Here is a 20,071-nt window from a genome sequence, read left to right on the forward strand (position 1 = left end):
TTCTGGCGCGATGGTAGAGCTAGGATGGGTGACCTCCCTGGGAAGACCTCGTGTCAGCGAGCCGGTTACGTACATTATGGTTAAAACAGTCGAAATAATTGTTTTAATGAGTTAACCGTCTCCGGAGTAATCTGCGTCATACCCTTCCGCACAGAACCGGCTCACGACAACAAAAATCGATAATGTTCCCAGAAAATAGAAAAAAATTATGAAGAAGGAAATAACGAATGTAAAGCTATTATTATGCCTGGGATACGATAAAATGGAACCGGAATCGAATTTCGACTTCCTAAGCGGATTTCTCGAGGAAACGAAAGCTTAACAGAAGCGGTAAATCGCAAATTAGAGGGTCTTAGAGAAGGAATTCGGCTAAAATCTCGTCAGCTCATTGCGTAGTAATGAGTCTCGTCCGTTTGCCGTTTACAATCAATTAGCCTACAATTTTGTCCAAATCCGGCAGTGCCCGAGCTACTTCATTTCACATGTCTTATCTGGTCCCGATCGAGATTCAGATGATTTGAGCCGAAAATCGTCTGTCAACACGTAATCAAAAATAGAAAAACACGAAAAGGGTGCAACACGAGGACTTCCCAGGGGGTCACCCATCCTAAGTACTGCTCTAGCACAAGCACGCTTAACTTCGGAGTTCTGATGGGATCCGGTGCATTAGTGCTGGTATGATCGCACCTGACATTGAGTGGGATGTTTATTCTTATATCCCTCGAGTACGTGTGGAGCGGGCGGCGATGGACAACACGCGGCACTGCTCTCGCCCAATCATAACCATGAAGTTAAGCGTTCTAGCGCGATGGCAGAGCTAGGATGGGTGACCTCCCTGGGAAGACCTCGTGTCGCGATCGTTTACGTAAATTATGGATAAAACAGTCGAAATAATTGTTTTAATGAGTTAACCGTCTCCGGAGTAATCTGCGTCATACCCTTCCGCACAGAACCGGCTCACGACAACAAAAATCGATAAATGTTCCCAGAAAATAGAAAAAAAAATAGAAGAAGGAAATAACGAATGTAAGCTATTATTATGCCTGGGATACGATAAAATGGAACCGGAATCGAATTTCGAACTTCCTAAGCGGATTTCTCGAGGAAACGAAAGCTTAACAGAAGCGTAAATCGCAAATTAGAGGGTCTTAGAGAAGGAATTCGGCTAAAATCTCGTCAGCTCATTGCGTAGTAATGAGTCTCGTCCGTTTGCCTCGTTTACAATCAAATTAGCCTACAATTTTGTCCAAATCCGGCAGTGCCCGAGCTACTTTCATTTCACATGTCTTATCTGGTCCCGATCGAGATTCAGATGATTTGAGCCGAAAATCGTCTGTCAACAAGTAATCAAAAATAGAAAAACACGAAAAGGGTGCAACACGAGGACTTCCCAGGGGTGGCACCCATCCTAGTACTGCTCTCGCCCAAGCACGCTTAACTTCGGAGTTCTGATGGGATCCGGTGCATTAGTGCTGGTATGATCGCACCCGACATTGAGTGGGATGTTTATTCTTATATCCCTCGAGTACGTGTGGAGTGGGCGGCGATGGACAACACGCGGCACTGCTCTCGTCCCATCATAACCATGAAGTTAAGCGTTTTGGCGCGATAGCAGAGCTAGGATGGTGACCTCTCTGGGAAGACCTCGTGTCGCGACCGTTTACGTAAATTATGGAATAAAACAGTCGAAATAATTATTTTTAATGAGTTAACCGTCTCCGGCGTAATCTGCGTCATAACCTTTCGCACAGAACCGGCTCACGACAACAAAACTTGATAAATGTTCCCAGAAAAATAGAAAAAAAATAAGAAGAAGAAAATAACGAATGTAAAGCTATTATTATGTCTGGGATACGATAAAATGGAACAGAATCGATTTTCGAACTTCCTAAGCGGATTTCTCGAGGAAACGAAAGCTTAACAGAAGCGTTAAATCGCAAATTAGAGGGTCTATAGAGAAGGAATTCGGGCTAAAATCACGTCAGCTCATTGCGTAGTTATGAGTCTCGTCCGTTTGCCCGTTTACAATCAAATTAGCCTACAATTTTGTCCAAATCTGGCAGTGCCCGAGCTACTTTCATTTCACATGTCTTATCTAGTCCTGATCGAGATTCAGATGATTTGAGCCGAAAATCGTCTGTCAACAAGTAATCAAAAATAGAAAAACACGAAAAGGGGTGCAACACGAGGACTTCCCAAGGGGTCACCCATCCTAGTACTGCTCTCGCCAAGCACGCTTAACTTGGAGTTCTGATGGGTTCCGATGCATTATTGCTGGTATGATCGCACCGAACAAGAGTGGGATGTTTATTCTTATATCCCTTGAGTACGTGTGGAGCGGGCGGCGATGGACAACACGCGGCACTGCTCTCGCCCAATCATAACCATGAAGTTAAGCGTTCTGGCGCGATGGCAGAGCTAGGATGGGTGACCTCCCTGGAAAGACCTCGTTTTGCGATCGGTTACGTAAATTATGGTTAAAAAAGTCGAAATAATTGTTTTTAATGAGTTAACCGTCTCCGAAGTAATCTGCGTCATACCCTTTCGCACAGAACCGGCTCACGACAACAAAAATCGATAAATGTTCCCAGAAAATAGAAAAAAAATAAGAAGAAGGAAATAACGAATGTAAAGCTATTATTATGCCTGGGATACGATAAAATGGAACCGGAATCGAATTTTGAACTTCCTAATCGGATTTCTCGAGGAAACGAAAGCTTAACAGAAGCGTTAAATCGCAAATTAGAGGGTCTTATAGAAGGAATTCGGCTAAAATCTCGTCAACTCATTGCGTAGTAATGAGTCTCGTCTGTTTGCCCGTTTACAATCAAATTAGCCTACAATTTTGTCCAAATCCGGCAGTGCCCGGGCTACTTTCATTTCACATGTCTTATCTCGTCCCGATCGAGATTCAGATGATTTGAGCCGAAAATCGTCTGTCAACAAGTAATCAAAAATGAAAAACACTAAAAAGGGAGCAACACGAGGACTTCCCAAGGGGTCACCCATCCTAGTACTGCTCTCGCCCAAGCACGCTTAACTTCGGAGTTCTGATGGGATCCGGTGCATTAGTGCTGGTATGATCGCACCCGACATTGAGTGGGATGTTTATTCTTATATCCCTCGAGTACGTGTGGAGCGGGCGGCGATGGACAACACGCGGCACTGCTCTCGCCCAATCATAACCATGAAGTTAAGCGTTCTAGCTCGATGGCAGAGCTAGGATGGGTGACCTCCCTGGGAAGACCTCGTGTCGCGACCGTTTACGTAAATTATGGATAAAACAGTCGAAATAATTGTTTTTAATGAGTTAACCGTCTCCGGAGTAATCTGCGTCATACCCTTCCGCACAGAACCGGCTCACGACAACAAAAATCGATAAATGTTCCCAGAAAATAGAAAAAAAATTATGAAGAAGGAAATAACAAATGTAAAGCTATTATTATGCCTGGGATACGATAAAATGGAACCGGAATCGAAATTCGAACTTCCTCAGCGGATTTCTCGAGGAAACGAAAGCTTAACAGAAGCGGTAAATCGCAAATTAGAGGGTCTTAGAGAAGGAATTCGGCTAAAATCTCGTCAGCTCATTGCGTAGTAATGAGTCTAGTCCGTTTAAAATAAAATTAGCCTACAATTTTTTCCAAATCCGGCAGTGCCCGAGCTACTTTCATTTCACATGTTTATCTGGTCCCGATCGATATTCAGATGATTTGAGCCGAAAATCGTCTGTCAACAAGTAATCAAAAATAGAAAAACACGAAAAATGGTGCAAAACGAGGACTTCCCAGGGGGTGACCCATCCTAGTACTGCTCTAGTCCAAGCACGCTTAACTTCGGAGTTCTAATGGAATCCGGTGCATTAGTGCTGGTATGATCGCACCCGACATTGAGTGGGATGTTTATTCTTATATCCCTCGAGTACGTGTGGAGCAAGCGGCGATGGACAACACGCGGCACTGCTCTCGCCCAATCATAACCATGAAGTTAAGCGTTCTGGCGCGATGGTAGAGTTAGGATGGGTGACCTCCCTAGGAAGACCTCGTGTCGCGACCGGTTACGTAAATTATGGGTAAAACAGTCGAAATAATTGTTTTTAATGAGTTAACCGTCTCCGAAGTAATCTGCGTCATACCCTTTCGCACAGAACCGGCTCACGACAACAAAAATCGATAAATGTTCCCAGAAAATAGAAAAAAAATAAGAAGAAGGAAATAACGAATGTAAAGCTATTATTATGCCTGGGATACGATAAAATGGAACCGGAATCGAAATTCGAACTTCCTAAGCGGATTTCTCGAGGAAACGAAAGCTTAACAGAAGCGGTAAATCGCAAATTAGAGGGTCTTAGAGAAGGAATTCGGCTAAAATCTCGTCAGCTCATTGCGTAGTAATGAGTCTAGTCCGTTTGCCCGTTTACAATCAAATTAGCCTACAATTTTGTCCAAATCCGGTAGTGCCCGAGCTACTTTCATTTCACATGTCTTAACTGGTCCCGATCGAGATTCAGATTATTTGAGCCGAAAATCGTCTGTCAACAAGTAATCAAAAATAGAAAAACACGAAAAGGTGTGCAACACGAGGACATCCCAGGGGGTCACCCATCCTAGTACTGCTCTCGCACAAGCACGCTTAACTTCGGAGTTCTAATGGGATCCGGTGCATTAGTGCTGGTATGATCGCACCCGACATTGAGTGGGATGTTTATTCTTATATCCCTCGAGTACGTGTGGAGCGGGCGGCGATGGACACCACGCGGCACTGCTCTCGCCCAATCATAACCATGAAGTTAAGCGTTCTAGCGCGATGGCAGAGCTAGGATGGGTGACCTCCCTGGGAAGACCTCGTGTCGCGATCTTTTACGTAAATTATGGATAAAACAGTCGAAATAATTGTTTTTAATGAGTTAACCGTCTCCGGAGTAATCTGCGTCATACCCTTCCGCACAGAACCGGCTCACGACAACAAAAATCGATAAATATTCACAGAAAATAGAAAAAAAATAAGAAGAAGGAAATAACGAATGTAAAGCTATTATTATGCCTGGGATACGATAAAATGGAACCGGAATCGAAATTCGAACTTCCTAAGCGGATTTCTCGAGGAAACGAAAGCTTAACAGAAGCGGTAAATCGCAAATTAGAGGGTCTTAGAGAAGGAATTCGGCTAAAATCTCGTCAGCTCATTGCGTAGTAATGAGTCTAGTCCGTTTGCCCGTTTACAATCAAATTAGCCTACAATTTTGTCCAAATCCGGCAGTGCCCGAGCTACTTTCATTTCACATGTCTTAACTGGTCCCGATCGAGATTCAGATTATTTGAGCCGAAAATCGTCTGTCAACAAGTAATCAAAAATAGAAAAACACGAAAAGGTGTGCAACACGAGGACATCCCAGGGGGTCACCCATCCTAGTACTGCTCTCGCCCAAGCACGCTTAAATTCGGAGTTCTAATAGGATCCGGTGCATTAGTGCTGGTATGATCGCACCCGACATTGAGTGGGATGTTTATTCTTATATCCCTCGAGTACGTGTGGAGCGGGCGGCGATGGACAACACGCGGCACTGCTCTCGCCCAATCATAACCATGAAGTTAAGCGTTCTAGCGCGATGGCAGAGCTAGGATGGGTGACCTCCCTGGGAAGACCTCGTGTCGCGATCTTTTACGTAAATTATGGATAAAACAGTCGAAATAATTGTTTTTAATGAGTTAACCGTCTCCGGAGTAATCTGCGTCATACCCTTCCGCACAGAACCGGCTCACGACAACAAAAATCGATAAATATTCACAGAAAATAGAAAAAAAATAAGAAGAAGGAAATAACGAATGTAAAGCTATTATTATGCCTGGGATACGATAAAATGGAACCGGAATCGAATTTCGAACTTCCTAAGCGGATTTCTCGAGGAAACGAAAGCTTAACAGAAGCGTTAAATCGCAAATTAGAGGGTCTTAGAGAAGGAATTCGGCTAAAATCTCGTCAGCTCATTGCGTAGTAATGAGTCTCGTCCGTTTGCTCGTTTACAATCTAATTAGCCTACAATTTTGTCCAAATCCGGCAGTGCCCGAGCTACTTTCATTTCACATGTTTTATCTGGTCCCGATCGAGATTCAGATTATTTGAGCAGAAAATCGTCTGTCAACAAGTAATCAAAAATAGAAAAACACGAAAAGGGGTGCAACACGAGGACTTCCAAGGAGGTCACCCATCCTAGTACTGCTCTCGCCCAAGCACGCTTAACTTCGGAGTTCTGATGGGATCCGGTGCATTAATGCTGGTATGATCGCACATGACATTGAGTGGGATGTTTATTCTTATATCCCTCGAGTACGTATGGAGCAAGCGGCGATGGACAACACCCGGCACTGCTCTCGCCCAATCAGAACCATGAAGTTAAGCGTTCTGGCGCGATGGCAGAGCTAGGATGGGTGACCTCCCTGGTAAGTCCTCGTGCCGCGACCGTTTACGTAAATTATGGCTAAAACAGTCGAAATAATTGTTTTTAATGAGTTAACCGTCTCTGGAGTAATCTGCGTCATACCCTTCCGCACAGAACCGACTCACAACAGCATAAATCGATAAATGTTCCCAAAAAATAGAAAAAAATTAAGAAGAAGAAAATAGCGAATCTAAAGCTATTATTATGCTTGGGATATGATAAAAAGAAACTGGAATCGAATTTCAAACTTTCTAAGTGGATTTTTTTGAGGAAACGGAAGCTTAACAGAAGCGGTAAATCGGAAATTAGAGGGTCTTAAAGAAAATAACGAATGTAAAGCTATTATTATGCTTGGGATACGAATAAAATGGAACCAGAATCGATTTTCGAACTTCCTAAGCGGATTTCTCGAGTAAACGAAAGCTTAACAGAAGCGTTAAATCGCAAATTAGAGGGTCATAGAGAAGGAATTCGGGTAAAATCTCGTCAGCTCATTGCGTAGTTATGAGTCTCGTCCGTTTGCCCGTTTACAATCAAATTAGCCTACAATTTTGTCCAAATCTGGCAGTGCCCGAGCTACTTTCATTTCACATGTCTTATCTGGTCCTGATCGAGATTCAGATGATTTGAGCCGAAAATCGTCTGTCAACAAGTAATCAAAAATAGAAAAACACGAAAAGGGGTGCAACACGAGGACTTCCCAAGGGGTCACCCATTCTAGTACTGCTCTCGCCAAAGCACGCTTAACTTCGGAGTTCTGATGGGTTCCGATGCATTATTGCTGGTATGATCGCACCGAACAAGAGTGGGATGTTTATTCTTATATCCCTCGAGTACGTGTGGAGCGGGCGGCGATGGACAACACGCGGCACTGCTCTCGCCCAATCATAACCATGAAATTAAGCGTTCTGGCGCGATGGCAGAGCTAGGATGGGTGACCTCCCTGGAAAGATCTCGTGTCGCGACCGGTTACGTAAATTATGGTTAAAAAAGTCGAAATAATTGTTTTTAATGAGTTAACCGTCTCCGAAGTAATCTGCGTCATACCCTTCCGCACAGAACCGGCACACGACAACAAAAATCGATAAATGTTCCCAGAAATTAGAAAAAAAATAAGAAGAAGAAAATAACGAATGTAAAGCTATTATTATGCCTGGGATACAATAAAATGGAACCGGAATCGAATTTCGAACTTCCTAAGCGGATTTCTCGAGGAAACGAAAGCTTAAAAGAAGCGTTAAATCGCAAATTAGAGGGTCTTATAGAAGGAATTCGGCTAAAATCTCGTCAACTCATTGCGTAGTAATGAGTCACGTCTGTTTGCCCGTATACAATCAAATTAGCCTACAATTTTGTCCAAATCCGGCAGTGCCCGGGCTACTTTCATTTCACATGTCTTATCTGGTCCCGATCGAGATTCAGATGATTTGAGCCGAAAATCGTCTGTCAACAAGTAATCAAAAATGAAAAACACTAAAAAGGGAGCAACACGAGGACTTCCTAGGGAGTCACCCATCCTAGTACTTCTCTCGCCCAAGCACGCTTAACTTCGGAGTTCTGATGGGATCCGGTGCATTAGTGCTGGTATGATCGCACCCGACATTGAGTGGGATGTTTATTCTTCTATCCCTCGAGTACGTGTGGAGCGGGCGGCGATGGACAACATGCGGCACTGCTCTCGGCTAATCATAACCACAAAGTTAAGCATTCTGGCACGATGGCAGAGCTAGGATGGGTGACCTCCCTGGGAAGACCTCGTGTCGCGATCGTTTACGTAAATTATGGATAAAACAGTCTAAATAATTTTTTCTAATTAGTTAACCGTCTCCGGAGTAATCTGCGTTATACCCTTCCGCACAGAACCGGCTGACGACAACAAAAATCGATAAATGTTCACAGAAAATCGAATAAAAATAAGAAGAAGGAAATAACAAATGTAAAGCTATTATTAAGTCTGGGATACGATAAAATGGAACCGAAATCGAATTTCGAACTTCCTAAGCGGATTTCACGAGGAAACGAAAGCTTAACAGAAGCGGTAAATCGCAAATTAGAGGGTCTTAGAGAAGGAATTCGGCTAAAATCTCGTCAGCTCATTGCGTAGTAATGAGTCTCGTCCGTTTGCCCGTTTACAATCAAATTAGCCTACAATTTTGTCCAAATCCGGTAGTGCCCGAGCTACTTTCATTTCACATGTCTTATCTGGTCCCGATCGATATTCAGATGATTTGAGCCGAAAATCGTCTGTCACCAAGTAATCAAAAATAGAAAAACACGAATTAAGGTGCAAAACGAGGACTTCCCAGGGGGTGACCCATCCTAGTACTGCTCTAGTCCGAGCACGCTTAACTTCGGAGTTCTGATGGAATCCGGTGCATTAGTGCTGGTATGATCGCACCCGACATTGAGTGGGATGTTTATTCTTATATCCCTCGAGTACGTGTGGAGCGGGCGGCGATGGACAACACGCGGCACTGCTCTCGCCCAATCATAACCATGAAGTTAAGCGTTCTGGCGCGATGGTAGAGCTAGGATGGGTGACCTCCCTGGGAAGACCTCGTGTCGCGACCGGTTACGTAAATTATGGTTAAAACAGTCGAAATAATTTTTTTTAATGAGTTAACCGCCTCCGGAGTAATCTGCGTCATACCCTTCCGCACAGAACCGGCTCACGACAACAAAAATCGATCAATGTTCCCAGAAAATAGAAAAAAAATTATGAAGAAGGAAATAACGAATGTAAAGCTATTATTATGCCTGGGATACGATAAAATGGAACCGGAATCGAATTTCGAACTTCCTAAGCGGATTTCTCGAGGAAACGAAAGCTTAACAGAAGCGGTAAATCGCAAATTAGAGGGTCTTAGAGAAGGAATTCGGCTAAAATCTCGTCAGCTCATTGCGTAGTAATGAGTCTCGTCCGTTTGCTCGTTTACAATCTAATTAGCCTACAATTTTGTCCAAATCCGGCAGTGCCCGAGCTACTTTCATTTCACATGTTTTATCTGGTCCCGATCGAGATTCAGATTATTTGAGCAGAAAATCGTCTGTCAACAAGTAATCAAAAATAGAAAAACACGAAAAGGGGTGCAACACGAGGACTTCCAAGGAGGTCACCCATCCTAGTACTGCTCTCGCACAAGCACGCTTAACTTCGGAGTTCTGATGGGATCCGGTACATTAGTGCTGGTATGATCGCACACGACATTGAGTGGGATGTTTATTCTTATATCCCTCGAGTACGTGTGGAGTGGGCGGCGATGGACAACACGCGGCACTGCTCTCGCCCAATCATAACCATGAAGTTAAGCGTTCTGGCGCAATGGCAGAGGTAGGATGGGTGACCTCCCTGGGAAGACCTCGTGTCGCGATCGTTTACGTAAATTATGGATAAAACAGTCGAAATAATTATTTTTAATGAGTTAACCGTCTCCGGAGTAATCTGCGTCATAACCTTTCGCACAGAACCGGCTCACGACAACAAAACTTGATAAATGTTCCCAGAAAATAGAAAAAAAAATAAGAAGAAGAAAATAACGAATGTAAAGCTATTATTATGCTTGGGATACGATAAAATGGAACCAGAATCGATTTTCGAACTTCCTAAGCGGATTTCTCGAGGAAACGAAAGCTTAACAGAAGCGTTAAATCGCAAATTAGAGGGTCATAGAGAAGGAATTCGGGTAAAATCACGTCAGCTCATTGCGTAGTTATGAGTCTCGTCCGTTTGCCCGTTTACAATCAAATTAGCCTACAATTTTGTCCAAATCTGGCAGTGCCCGAGCTACTTTCATTTCACATGTCTTATCTGGTCCTGATCGAGATTCAGATGATTTGAGCCGAAAATCGTCTGTCAACAAGTAATCAAAAATAGAAAAACACGAAAAGGGGTGCAACACGAGGACTTCCCAAGGGGTCACCCATCCTAGTACTGCTCTCGCCAAAGCACGCTTAACTTCGGAGTTCTGATGGGTTCCGATGCATTATTGCTGGTATGATCGCACCGAACAAGAGTGGGATGTTTATTCTTATATCCCTTGAGTACGTGTGGAGCGGGCGGCGATGGACAACACGCGGCACTGCTCTCGCCCAATCATAACCATGAAGTTAAGCGTTCTGGCGCGATGGCAGAGCTAGGATGGGTGACCTCCCTGGAAAGACCTCGTTTTGCGATCGGTTACGTAAATTATGGTTAAAAAAGTCGAAATAATTGTTTTTAATGAGTTAACCGTCTCCGAAGTAATCTGCGTTATACCCTTCCGCACAGAACCGGCTGACGGCAACAAAAATCGATAAATGTTCCCAGAAAATAGAATAAAAATAAGAAGAAGGAAATAACGAATGTAAAGCTATTATTAAGTCTGGGATACGATAAAATGGAACCGAAATCGAATTTCGAACTTCCTAAGCGGATTTCTCGAGGAAACGAAAGCTTAACAGAAGCGGTAAATCGCAAATTAGAGGGTCTTAGAGAAGGAATTCGGCTAAAATCTCGTCAGCTCATTGCGTAGCAATGAGTCTCGTCCGTTTGCCCGTTTACAATAAAATTAGCCTACAATTTTGTCAAAATCCGGCAGTGCCCGAGCTACTTTCATTTCACATGTCTTATCTGGTCCCGATCGATATTCAGATGATTTGAGCCGAAAATCGTCTGTCACCAAGTAATCAAAAATAGAAAAACACGAAAAAAGGTGCAAAACGAGGACTTCCCAGGGGGTGACCCATCCTAGTACTGCTCTAGTCCAAGCACGCTTAACTTCGGAGTTCTGATGGAATCCGGTGCATTAGTGCTGGTATGATCGCACCCGACATTGAGTGGGATGTTTATTCTTATATCCCTCGAGTACGTGTGGAGCGGGCGGCGATGGACAACACGCGGCACTGCTCTCGCCCAATCATAACCATGAAGTTAAGCGTTCTGGCGCGATGGTAGAGCTAGGATGGGTGACCTCCCTGGGAAGACCTCGTGTCGCGACCGGTTACGTAAATTATGGTTAAAACAGTCGAAATAATTTTTTTTAATGAGTTAACCGTCTCCGGAGTAATCTGCGTCATACCCTTTCGCACAAAACCGGCTCACGACAACAAAACTCGATAAATGTTCCCAGAAAATAGAAAAAAAAATAAGAAGAAGAAAATAACGAATGTAAAGCTATTATTATGCTTGGGATACGATAAAATGGAACCAGAATCGATTTTCGAACTTCCTAAGCGGATTTCTCGAGTAAACGAAAGCTTAACAGAAGCGTTAAATCGCAAATTAGAGGGTCATAGAGAAGGAATTCGGGTAAAATCTCGTCAGCTCATTGCGTAGTTATGAGTCTCGTCCGTTTGCCCGTTTACAATCAAATTAGCCTACAATTTTGTCCAAATCTGGCAGTGCCCGAGCTACTTTCATTTCACATGTCTTATCTGGTCCTGATCGAGATTCAGATGATTTGAGCCGAAAATCGTCTGTCAACAAGTAATCAAAAATAGAAAAACACGAAAAATGGTGCAAAACGAGGACTTCCCAGGGGGTGACCCATCCTAGTACTGCTCTAGTCCAAGCACGCTTAACTTCGGAGTTCTAATGGAATCCGGTGCATTAGTGCTGGTATGATCGCACCCGACATTGAGTGGGATGTTTATTCTTATATCCCTCGAGTACGTGTGGAGCAAGCGGCGATGGACAACACGCGGCACTGCTCTCGCCCAATCATAACCATGAAGTTAAGCGTTCTGGCGCGATGGTAGAGTTAGGATGGGTGACCTCCCTAGGAAGACCTCGTGTCGCGACCGGTTACGTAAATTATGGTTAAAACAGTCGAAATAATTGTTTTTAATGAGTTAACCGTCTCCGAAGTAATCTGCGTCATACCCTTTCGCACAGAACCGGCTCACGACAACAAAAATCGATAAATGTTCCCAGAAAATAGAAAAAAAATTATGAAGAAGGAAATAACGAATGTAAAGCTATTATTAAGTCTGGGATACGATAAAATGGAACCGAAATCGAATTTCGAACTTCCTAAGCGGATTTCTCGAGGAAACGAAAGCTTAACAGAAGCGGTAAATCGCAAATTAGAGGGTCTTAGAGAAGGAATTCGGCTAAAATCTCGTCAGCTCATTGCGTAGTAATGAGTCTAGTCCGTTTGCCCGTTTAAAATAAAATTAGCCTACAATTTTTTCCAAATCCGGCAGTGCCCGAGCTACTTTCATTTCACATGTTTTATCTGGTCCCGATCGATATTCAGATGATTTGAGCCGAAAATCGTCTGTCAACAAGTAATCAAAAATAGAAAAACACGAAAAATGGTGCAAAACGAGGACTTCCCAGGGGGTGACCCATCCTAGTACTGCTCTAGTCCAAGCACGCTTAACTTCGGAGTTCTAATGGAATCCGGTGCATTAGTGCTGGTATGATCGCACCCGACATTGAGTGGGATGTTTATTCTTATATCCCTCGAGTACGTGTGGAGCAAGCGGCGATGGACAACACGCGGCACTGCTCTCGCCCAATCATAACCATGAAGTTAAGCGTTCTGGCGCGATGGTAGAGTTAGGATGGGTGACCTCCCTAGGAAGACCTCGTGTCGCGACCGGTTACGTAAATTATGGTTAAAACAGTCGAAATAATTGTTTTTAATGAGTTAACCGTCTCCGAAGTAATCTGCGTCATACCCTTTCGCACAGAACCGGCTCACGACAACAAAAATCGATAAATGTTCCCAGAAAATAGAAAAAAAATAAGAAGAAGGAAATAACGAATGTAAAGCTATTATTATGCCTGGGATACAATAAAATGGAACCGGAATCGAAATTCGAACTTCCTAAGCGGTTATATCGAGGAAACGAAAGCTTAACAGAAGCGGTAAATCGCAAATTAGAGGGTCTTAGAGAAGGAATTCGGCTAAAATCTCGTCAGCTCATTGCGTAGTAATGAGTCTAGTCCGTTTGCCCGTTTACAATCAAATTAGCCTACAATTTTGTCCAAATCCGGCAGTGCCCGAGCTACTTTCATTTCACATGTCTTATCTGGTCCCGATTGAGATTCAGATGATTTGAGCCGAAAATCGTCTGTCAACAAGTAATCAAAAATAGAAAAACACGAAAAAGGGTACAACACGAGGACTTCCCAGGGGACCGGGTCACCCATCCTAGTACTGCTCTCGCCTAAGCACGCTTAACTTCGAAGTTCTGATGGGATCCGGTGCAATAGTGCTGGTATGATCGCACCCGACATTGAGTGGGATGTTTATTCTTATATCCCTCGAGTACGTGTAGAGCGGGCGGCGATGGACAACACGCGGCACTGCTCTCGCCCAATCATAACCATGAAGTTAAGCGTTCTGGCGCGATGGCAGAGCTAGGATGGGTGACCTCCCTGGGAAGACCTCGTGTCGCGACCGGTTACGTAAATTATGGTTAAAACAGTCGAAATAATTGTTTTTAATGAGTTAACCGTCTCCGAAGTAATCTGCGTCATACCCTTTCGCACAGAACCGGCTCACGACAACAAAAATCGATAAATGTTCCCAGAAAATAGAAAAAAAATAAGAAGAAGGAAATAACAAATGTAAAGCTATTATTATGCCTGGGATACGATAAAATGGAACCGGAATCGAAATTCGAACTTCCTAAGCGGATTTCTCGAGGAAACGAAAGCTTAACAGAAGCGGTAAATCGCAAATTAGAGGGTCTTAGAGAAGGAATTCGGCTAAAATCTCGTCAGCTCATTGCGTAGTAATGAGTCTAGTCCGTTTGCCCGTTTACAATCAAATTAGCCTACAATTTTGTCCAAATCCGGCAGTGCCCGAGCTACTTTCATTTCACATGTCTTAACTGGTCCCGATCGAGATTCAGATTATTTGAGCCGAAAATCGTCTGTCAACAAGTAATCAAAAATAGAAAAACACGAAAAGGTGTGCAACACGAGGACATCCCAGGGGGTCACCCATCCTAGTACTGCTCTCGCCCAAGCACGCTTAACTTCGGAGTTCTAATGGGATCCGGTGCATTAGTGCTGGTATGATCGCACCCGACATTGAGTGGGATGTTTATTCTTATATCCCTCGAGTACGTGTGGAGCGGGCGGCGATGGACAACACGCGGCACTGCTCTCGCCCAATCATAACCATGAAGTTAAGCGTTCTAGCGCGATGGCAGAGCTAGGATGGGTGACCTTCCTGGGAAGACCTCGTGTCGCGATCTTTTACGTAAATTATGGATAAAACAGTCGAAATAATTGTTTTTAATGAGTTAACCGTCTCCGGAGTAATCTGCGTCATACCCTTCCGCACAGAACCGGCTCACGACAACAAAAATCGATAAATATTCACAGAAAATAGAAAAAAAATAAGAAGAAGGAAATAACGAATGTAAAGCTATTATTATGCCTGGGATACGATAAAATGGAACCGGAATCGAATTTCGAACTTCCTAAGCGGATTTCTCGAGGAAACGAAAGCTTAACAGAAGCGTTAAATCGCAAATTAGAGGGTCTTAGAGAAGGAATTCGGCTAAAATCTCGTCAGCTCATTGCGTAGTAATGAGTCTCGTCCGTTTGCTCGTTTACAATCTAATTAGCCTACAATTTTGTCCAAATCCGGCAGTGCCCGAGCTACTTTCATTTCACATGTTTTATCTGGTCCCGATCGAGATTCAGATGATTTGAGCAGAAAATCGTCTGTCAACAAGTAATCAAAAGTAGAAAAACACGAAAAGGGGTGCAACACGAGGACTTCCAAGGAGGTCACCCATCCTAGTACTGCTCTCGCCCAAGCACGCTTAACTTCGGAGTTCTGATGGGATCCGGTGCATTAATGCTGGTATGATCGCACATGACATTGAGTGGGATGTTTATTCTTATATCCCTCGAGTACGTATGGAGCAAGCGGCGATGGACAACACGCGGCACTGCTCTCGCCCAATCAGAACCATGAAGTTAAGCGTTCTGGCGCGATGGCAGAGCTAGGATGGGTGACCTCCCTGGTAAGTCCTCGTGCCGCGACCGTTTACGTAAATTATGGCTAAAACAGTCGAAATAATTGTTTTTAATGAGTTAACCGTCTCTGGAGTAATCTGCGTCATACCCTTCCGCACAGAACCGACTCACAACAGCATAAATCGATAAATGTTCCCAAAAAATAGAAAAAAATTAAGAAGAAGAAAATAGCGAATCTAAAGCTATTATTATGCTTGGGATATGATAAAAAGAAACTGGAATCGAATTTCAAACTTTCTAAGTGGATTTTTTTGAGGAAACGGAAGCTTAACAGAAGCGGTAAATCGGAAATTAGAGGGTCTTAAAGAAGGAATTCGGCAAAAATCTCGCCAGCTCATTGCGAAACAATGAGTCTCGTTCGTTTGCCCGTTTACAATCAAATTAGCCTACAATTTTGTCCAAATCCGTCAGTGCCCGACCTACGTTGGTTTCACATGTCTTATCTGGTCCCGATCGAGATTCAGATGATTTGAGCCGAAAATCTTCTGTCAACAAGTAATCAAAAATAGAAAAACACGAAAAGGCGTGCAACAAGATGACTTCCTAGGGGGTCACCCATCCTAGTACAGCTCTCGCCCAAGCACGCTTAACTTTCGAGTTCTGATGGGATCCAGTGCATTAGTGCTGGTATGATTGGACCCGACATTGAGAAAAAAATAAGAAGAAGGAAATAGCGAATGTAAAGCTATTATTATGCCTTGGATACGATAAAATGGAACCGGAATCGAATTTCGAACTTCCTAAGCGGATTTCTCAAGGAAACGGAAGCTTAACAGAAGCGGAAAATCGCAAATTAGAGGGTCTTAGAGAAGGAATTCGGCAAAAATATCGCCAGCTCATTACGGAGAAATGAGTAACGTTTGTTTGCCCGTTTACAATCAAATTAGGCTACAATTTTGTCCAAATCCGACATTGCCCGAGCTACGTTGATTTCACATATCTTATCTGGTCCTATCGAGATTCAGAAGATTTGAGCCAAAAATCGTCTTTTACAAGTTAATCAAAAATAGAAAAACACGAAAAGAGGTGTAACACTAGTACTGCACTCGCCCAAGCACGCTTAACTTCAGAGTTCTGATGGGATCCGGTGCATTAGTGCTGGTATGACCGCTCCCGACATTAAGTGGGATGTTTCTTCTTGTATCCCTCGAGTACGTGTGGCGCGGACGGCGATGGACAACACGCGGCACTGCTCTCGCCCAATCAGAACCAGGAAGTTAAGCGTTCTGGCGCAATGGCAGAGGTAGGATGGGTGACCGCCCTGGAAAGTCCTCGTGTCACGACCGTTTACGTAAATTATGGATAAAACAGTCGAAATAATTGTTTTTAATGAGTTAACCATCTCCGGAGTAATATGGGTCATACCCTTCCGCACAGAACGTGCTCAAGACAACAAAAATCGGTAAATATTCCCAGAAAATAGAAAAAAAAAATTAGATGAAAAAAATAGCGAATGTAAAGCTATTATTATGCCTGTGATACGATAAAATGGAACCGGAATCGAATTTCGGACTTCGTAAGCGGATTTCTGGAGGAAACGGAAGCTTAACAGAAGCGGAAAATCGCAAATAAGAGGGTCTTAGAGATGGAATTCGGCCAAAATCTCGCCAGCTCATTGCAGAGTAATAAGTCTCGTCGTTTTCCCGTTTAGAATAAAATTAGGCTTCAATTTTGTCCAAATCCTGCAGTGCCCGAGCTACGTTGATTTCACATGTCTTATCTGGTCACGATCGTGATTCAGATGATTTGAGCCGAAAATCATCTGTCAACAAGTAATCAAAAATAGAAAAACACGAAAAGGGTGCAACACGAGGACTTCCAAGGGGGTCGCCCACCCTAGTACTGCTCTCGCCCAAGCACGCTTAACTTCGGAGTTCTGATGGGATCCGATGCATTAGTGCTGGTATGATCACACCCGACATTGAGTGGGATGTTTATTCTTATATCCCTCGAGTACGTGTGGAGCGGGCGGCGATGGACAACACGCGACACTGTTCTCGCCCAATCAGAACCATGAAGTTAAGCGTTCTGGTGCGATGCCAGAGCTTGGATGGGTGACCTCCCTGGGAAGTCCTTGTGTCGCGACCGTTTACGTAAATTATGGATAAAATTGTCGAAATAATTTTTTTAATGATTTAACCGTCTCCGGAGTAATATGCGTTACCCTTCCGCACAGAACCTGCTCAAGACAACAAAAATCGCTAAATGTTCTCAGAAAATATAAAAAAAATTAGAAGAAGAAAATAGCGAATGTAAAGCTATTATTATGCCTGGGATACGATAAAATGGAACCGGAATCGAATTTCGGACTTCCTAAGCGGATTTCTCGAGGAAACAGAAGCTTAACATAAGCGGTAAATAGCAAATTAGAGGGTTTTAGAGAAGGAATTCGGCAAAATCTCGCCAGCTCATTGCGGAGTAATGAGTCTCGTTCGTTTGCCCGTTTACAATCAAATTAGCCTGCAATTTTGTCCAAATCCGGCAGTGCCCGAGCTACGTTGATTTCACATGTCTTATCTGGTCCCGATCGAGATTCAGATGATTTGAGCCGAAAATCGTCTGTGAACAAATAATCAAAAATAGAAAAACACGAAAAGAGGTGGAACACGAGGACTTCACAGGGGGTCGCCCATCCTAGTACTGGTCTCGCCCAAGCACGCTTAACTTCGGAGTTCTGATGGGATCCGGTGCATTAGTGCTGGTATGATCGCTCTGGACATTGAGTGGGATGTTTATTCTTATATCCCTCGAGTACGTGTAGAGCGGGCGGCGATGGACAACACGCGGCACTGCTCTCGCCCAATCAGAACCATGAAGTTAAGCGTTCTGGCGCGATGGCAGAGCTAGGATGGGTGACCTCCCTGGGAAGTCCTCGTGTCGCGGCCGTTTACGTAAATTATAGCTAAAACAGTCGAAATAATTGTTTTTAATGAGTTAACCGTCTCCGGAGTAATCTGCGTCATACCCTTTTCCGCACGGAACCGGCTCTCGACAACAAAAATCGCTAAATGTTCCCAAAAAATAGAAAAAAAATAAGAAGAAGAAAATAGCGAATGTAAAGCTATTATTTTGCCCGTTTACAATCAAATTAGCCCACAATTTTGTCAAAATCCGGCAGTGCCCGAGCTACGTTGATTTCACATGTCTTATCTGGTCCCGATCGTGATTCAGATGATTTGAGCCGAAAATCATCTGTCAACAAGTAATCAAAAATAGAAAAACACGAAAAGGGGTGCAACACGAGGACTTCCAAGGGGGTCACCCATCCTAGTACTGCTCTCGTCCAAGCACGCTTAACTTCGGAGTTCTGATGGGATCCGGTGCATTAGTGCTGTTATGATCGCACCCGACATTGAGTGGGATGTTTATTCTTATATCCCTCGAGAACGTGTGGAGCAGGCGACGATGTACAACACGCGGCACTGCTCTCGCCCAATCAGAACCATGAAGTTAAGCGTTCTGGCGCGATGGCAGGGCTAGGATGGGTGACCTCCCTGGGAAGTCCTCGTGTCGCGACCGTTTACGTAAATTATAGATAAAACAGTCAAAATAATTGTTTTTAATGGGTCAACCGTCTCCGGAGTAATATGCGTCATACCCTTCCGCACAGAAACTGCTCAAGACAACAAAAATCGCTAAATGTTCACAGAAAATAGAAAAAAAAATTGAGAAGAAAAAAATAGCAAATATAAAGCTATTATTATGCCTGGAATAGGATAAAATGGAACAGAAATCGAATTTAGAACTTGCTAAGCGGATTTCTCGAGGAAATGGAAGCTTAACAGAAGCGGTAAATCGCAAATTAGAGGGTCTTAGAGAAGGAATTCGGCTAAAATCTCGTCACCTCGTTGCGGAGTAATGAGTCTCGTTCGTTTTCCCGTTTACAATCAAATTAGGCTTCAATTTTGTCCAAATCCGGCAGTGCCCGAGCTACGTTGATTTCACATGTCTTATCTGGTCCCGATCGTGATTCAGATTATTTGAGCCGAAAATCATCTGTCAACAAGTATTCAAAAATAGAAAAACACGAAAAGGGGTGCAACACGAGGACTTCCCAGGCGGTCACCCATCCTAGCACGCTTAAGTTCGGAGTTCTGATGGGATCCGGTGCATTAGTGCTGGTATGATCGCACCCGACATTGTGTGGGATGTTTATTCTTATATCCCTCGAGTACGTGTGGAGCGGGCGGCGATGGACAACACGCGGCACTGCTCTCGCCCAATCAGAACCATGAAGTTAAGCGTTCTGGCGCGATGGCAGAGCTAGAATGGGTGACCTCCCTGGGAAACCCTCGTGTCGCGACCGTTTACGTAAATTATAGCTAAAATGATCGAAATAATTGTTTTTAATTAGTCAACCGTCTCCGGAGTAATCTGCGTCATACCCTTCCGCACAGAACCGGCTCACGACAACAAAAATCGCTAAATGTTCACATAAAATAGAAAAAAAATAAGAAGAAGAAAATAGCGAATGTAAAGCTATTATTATGCCTGGGATACGATAAAATGAAACCAGAATCAAATTTCGGACTTTCTAAACGGATTTCTCGAGGAAACGGAAGCTTAACAAGAGCGGAAATTCGCAAATTAGAGGGTCTTAGAGAAGGAATTCGGCAAAAATCTCTCCAGCTCATTGCGGAGTAATG

At 43.7% G+C, this 20,071-nt stretch overlaps 21 non-coding genes and 2 pseudogenes across 21 annotated transcripts; all 23 read right to left on the bottom strand.

The window, feature by feature from the left end:
* Positions 1 to 569: 569 nt before the first annotated feature.
* On the bottom strand, positions 570 to 689 carry LOC142507776 (5S ribosomal RNA). Its single transcript, XR_012806023.1, has one exon. It is a non-coding gene; the product is annotated as a 5S ribosomal RNA (ribosomal RNA).
* Positions 690 to 1,369: 680 nt separating this feature from the next.
* Positions 1,370 to 1,489, bottom strand: LOC142514573 (5S ribosomal RNA). Its single transcript, XR_012810461.1, has one exon. It is a non-coding gene; the product is annotated as a 5S ribosomal RNA (ribosomal RNA).
* A 685-nt stretch (positions 1,490 to 2,174) lies between these two features.
* Positions 2,175 to 2,291, bottom strand: LOC142512069 (5S ribosomal RNA; annotated as a pseudogene).
* Positions 2,292 to 2,972: 681 nt separating this feature from the next.
* Positions 2,973 to 3,091, bottom strand: LOC142509504 (5S ribosomal RNA). Its single transcript, XR_012807675.1, has one exon. It is a non-coding gene; the product is annotated as a 5S ribosomal RNA (ribosomal RNA).
* Positions 3,092 to 3,766: 675 nt separating this feature from the next.
* Positions 3,767 to 3,885, bottom strand: LOC142507477 (5S ribosomal RNA). The gene has a single exon (XR_012805734.1). It is a non-coding gene; the product is annotated as a 5S ribosomal RNA (ribosomal RNA).
* Positions 3,886 to 4,568: 683 nt separating this feature from the next.
* LOC142516266 (5S ribosomal RNA) lies at positions 4,569 to 4,687 on the bottom strand. Its single transcript, XR_012812069.1, has one exon. It is a non-coding gene; the product is annotated as a 5S ribosomal RNA (ribosomal RNA).
* A 683-nt stretch (positions 4,688 to 5,370) lies between these two features.
* Positions 5,371 to 5,489, bottom strand: LOC142506754 (5S ribosomal RNA). The gene has a single exon (XR_012805035.1). It is a non-coding gene; the product is annotated as a 5S ribosomal RNA (ribosomal RNA).
* A 683-nt stretch (positions 5,490 to 6,172) lies between these two features.
* On the bottom strand, positions 6,173 to 6,291 carry LOC142513812 (5S ribosomal RNA). Its single transcript, XR_012809739.1, has one exon. It is a non-coding gene; the product is annotated as a 5S ribosomal RNA (ribosomal RNA).
* An 827-nt stretch (positions 6,292 to 7,118) lies between these two features.
* LOC142508685 (5S ribosomal RNA) lies at positions 7,119 to 7,237 on the bottom strand. The gene has a single exon (XR_012806889.1). It is a non-coding gene; the product is annotated as a 5S ribosomal RNA (ribosomal RNA).
* Positions 7,238 to 7,918: 681 nt separating this feature from the next.
* LOC142513638 (5S ribosomal RNA) lies at positions 7,919 to 8,037 on the bottom strand. The gene has a single exon (XR_012809574.1). It is a non-coding gene; the product is annotated as a 5S ribosomal RNA (ribosomal RNA).
* A 683-nt stretch (positions 8,038 to 8,720) lies between these two features.
* LOC142506762 (5S ribosomal RNA) lies at positions 8,721 to 8,839 on the bottom strand. Its single transcript, XR_012805042.1, has one exon. It is a non-coding gene; the product is annotated as a 5S ribosomal RNA (ribosomal RNA).
* Positions 8,840 to 9,523: 684 nt separating this feature from the next.
* Positions 9,524 to 9,642, bottom strand: LOC142515060 (5S ribosomal RNA). The gene has a single exon (XR_012810923.1). It is a non-coding gene; the product is annotated as a 5S ribosomal RNA (ribosomal RNA).
* Positions 9,643 to 10,326: 684 nt separating this feature from the next.
* LOC142507889 (5S ribosomal RNA) lies at positions 10,327 to 10,445 on the bottom strand. Its single transcript, XR_012806129.1, has one exon. It is a non-coding gene; the product is annotated as a 5S ribosomal RNA (ribosomal RNA).
* A 682-nt stretch (positions 10,446 to 11,127) lies between these two features.
* LOC142506285 (5S ribosomal RNA) lies at positions 11,128 to 11,246 on the bottom strand. Its single transcript, XR_012804580.1, has one exon. It is a non-coding gene; the product is annotated as a 5S ribosomal RNA (ribosomal RNA).
* Positions 11,247 to 11,930: 684 nt separating this feature from the next.
* LOC142507478 (5S ribosomal RNA) lies at positions 11,931 to 12,049 on the bottom strand. The gene has a single exon (XR_012805735.1). It is a non-coding gene; the product is annotated as a 5S ribosomal RNA (ribosomal RNA).
* Positions 12,050 to 12,733: 684 nt separating this feature from the next.
* On the bottom strand, positions 12,734 to 12,852 carry LOC142507479 (5S ribosomal RNA). The gene has a single exon (XR_012805736.1). It is a non-coding gene; the product is annotated as a 5S ribosomal RNA (ribosomal RNA).
* A 683-nt stretch (positions 12,853 to 13,535) lies between these two features.
* On the bottom strand, positions 13,536 to 13,659 carry LOC142510000 (5S ribosomal RNA). Its single transcript, XR_012808142.1, has one exon. It is a non-coding gene; the product is annotated as a 5S ribosomal RNA (ribosomal RNA).
* A 683-nt stretch (positions 13,660 to 14,342) lies between these two features.
* LOC142513896 (5S ribosomal RNA) lies at positions 14,343 to 14,461 on the bottom strand. The gene has a single exon (XR_012809819.1). It is a non-coding gene; the product is annotated as a 5S ribosomal RNA (ribosomal RNA).
* A 683-nt stretch (positions 14,462 to 15,144) lies between these two features.
* On the bottom strand, positions 15,145 to 15,263 carry LOC142513813 (5S ribosomal RNA). Its single transcript, XR_012809740.1, has one exon. It is a non-coding gene; the product is annotated as a 5S ribosomal RNA (ribosomal RNA).
* Positions 15,264 to 15,947: 684 nt separating this feature from the next.
* On the bottom strand, positions 15,948 to 16,066 carry LOC142511346 (5S ribosomal RNA; annotated as a pseudogene).
* Positions 16,067 to 17,223: 1,157 nt separating this feature from the next.
* LOC142514259 (5S ribosomal RNA) lies at positions 17,224 to 17,342 on the bottom strand. The gene has a single exon (XR_012810161.1). It is a non-coding gene; the product is annotated as a 5S ribosomal RNA (ribosomal RNA).
* A 679-nt stretch (positions 17,343 to 18,021) lies between these two features.
* LOC142507714 (5S ribosomal RNA) lies at positions 18,022 to 18,140 on the bottom strand. Its single transcript, XR_012805963.1, has one exon. It is a non-coding gene; the product is annotated as a 5S ribosomal RNA (ribosomal RNA).
* A 514-nt stretch (positions 18,141 to 18,654) lies between these two features.
* LOC142514558 (5S ribosomal RNA) lies at positions 18,655 to 18,773 on the bottom strand. The gene has a single exon (XR_012810446.1). It is a non-coding gene; the product is annotated as a 5S ribosomal RNA (ribosomal RNA).
* Between the last annotated feature and the right edge of the window lie 1,298 nt (positions 18,774 to 20,071).

Source organism: Primulina tabacum, chromosome 10 (genome assembly GCF_025594145.1).
Source record: "Primulina tabacum isolate GXHZ01 chromosome 10, ASM2559414v2, whole genome shotgun sequence".
NCBI lineage: Eukaryota > Viridiplantae > Streptophyta > Magnoliopsida > Lamiales > Gesneriaceae > Primulina > Primulina tabacum.